Below are 1843 nucleotides of genomic sequence, written 5' to 3'. Positions count from 1 at the left end.
CTACGGTTTTCTAATTTAATAGAATAACCGGCAGGCCGAAGACGGTGTCCAACGGATGGTTGGGAAGATATGAAAATCCGGAAATTTCAAACGCGCGGGCCTCGAAGAGCCGCGCACGTTCAATTTTCCCGGAGGGAAAAGGAAAGTAGAAATAGAAAACGGCGAATCACCGCGCCTCCACCACGATTGTCCAGCGAGTCCGGCGGAGTCCTGGGGGTCCCTCGATGACGACTTCTTGACTAATATATTTATATACTATTGGCTAATATAAGTATAGAATGATATTTCTAAGGTTATAAACGACATTAATTATTTTTGTGTAGTTAGTCTTTTGTACACTTTGTATAATAATTACATAATAATTAAAAAAATTCTGTAATTAAAGTCTCGCATATAATATGTATTTCGTACATTATTTAGCGCATGACTGATACTGTAGGACTATAGAAATATGAAAATAATATAATTTTATTAAAGCCAACTCAAAGGTATAATTAATCGAAGTAATCTTCGATATCAATATCAGGATTTAATAAGTCTTCACCATAACTACTTATATCCAATTGATTTAATATTAAATTCTCACACATTTCTTCCAAGTCAGTGTTCCCAATCAACACTGCTCCTTGCATTTTACCGTTTTCTAGTATTAGCTTTATGTACTCGTTCCCTTTAGTCATACGTAGCAGAATATCGTACTTATTATTTAACTTTTGTCCATTGTACAGACCAAGCAAAACAACTTTGTAGCCAAAAAATGTTGTTACATGAGTAAAGAGTTCGAAACAAAAATCTTGCAAAAAATCTTGATTTTTCAAAGCAGAAGTTTTTGAAGAGCCTGTGTTGTCCACAGTCTCATTTGAAACCAGTGCTTTGCTAATTCCCAGGCTGCACTGCATACATCTCCTGCAGCATATACAATCTCGCTCTGAGGTTTCTAGTTGCCAATCTACTAATACTCCTCCATCATCTCCTTTCTTGAGTCCCTCTAAACCCTCTATATTGGAGTTTGGTATTACACCTGTTGCTGACACAATAAAATCACAACCAATAATTTTTCCATTTGTTAATTCAACATATGCAGGCCACTCCCCTGAAGGGTCAAATTCTTTATTCTCAGAATCATTAAGAATTTTTATTATTTCATATTCGTATTCAACCTGTACTTTTGCTGATTTGAAAACAGTGCCTTTTATTTCAATGTTATTGTGCCAGTTTGGACCTAAAGCTGGTCCACCTTTTACACGTTTCATGTCAGATATTGTATATCTCATTGTCATAGTTATAGTATTTGCCCGAGTGTTTGAATCTGTATTCGTTTTGTGTACTTTATCCATGAAAAATTCAGCAGCTCCAGGATCAACAAATGTTGCAGAAATATGTTTGTCTTTGATTACCCATATTATTTCAATACCATCAATTTCGTGTACAATCTCGGTGGCAATACCACCATTTCCGACTATTACTATTTTTCGTGAATTTTTAATTCTTTGAGAAAATTGAACAACTGATTCAGTATCCCGAATTCCTAAAATAAAATTGTTATCCTGTGCTATAAGTTTCGGTCTAGCGCCATTACAAAGACATAGTTTTTTGTAAGTTATGATTCTCCCATTTTTCGTGAGCACATATTTATTTACTGTATTAATTTTTACAGCAATATCATGAATAATTTGCAGCGAATCATTCCCTTTTGTTACAGATGATTCAGCGCACTGAATTTTCTCTAAGGATCGGGTAGCCAGAACCCTATTCTCGGAACCGAAAGGCGGGTCGACCTGGGATTTGTCTCAGATGATAATTAATTATTTAAATAAGATAATTGGGCCAATCCCAGCGGCAC

The 1843-nt window shown here is 35.5% G+C and overlaps 1 pseudogene; it reads right to left on the bottom strand.

Annotated features, from left to right (window-relative positions):
• Positions 1-310: 310 nt before the first annotated feature.
• Positions 311-1778, bottom strand: LOC144477865 (pyridine nucleotide-disulfide oxidoreductase domain-containing protein 1 pseudogene; annotated as a pseudogene).
• Between the last annotated feature and the right edge of the window lie 65 nt (positions 1779-1843).

Source organism: Augochlora pura, unplaced genomic scaffold (assembly GCF_028453695.1).
Source record: "Augochlora pura isolate Apur16 unplaced genomic scaffold, APUR_v2.2.1 APUR_unplaced_4630, whole genome shotgun sequence".
In the NCBI taxonomy this organism is placed as follows: Eukaryota; Metazoa; Arthropoda; class Insecta; order Hymenoptera; family Halictidae; genus Augochlora; species Augochlora pura.
Note: the sequence above shows the minus strand (reverse complement) of the source record. Positions and strands in the feature narration are given on the sequence as shown.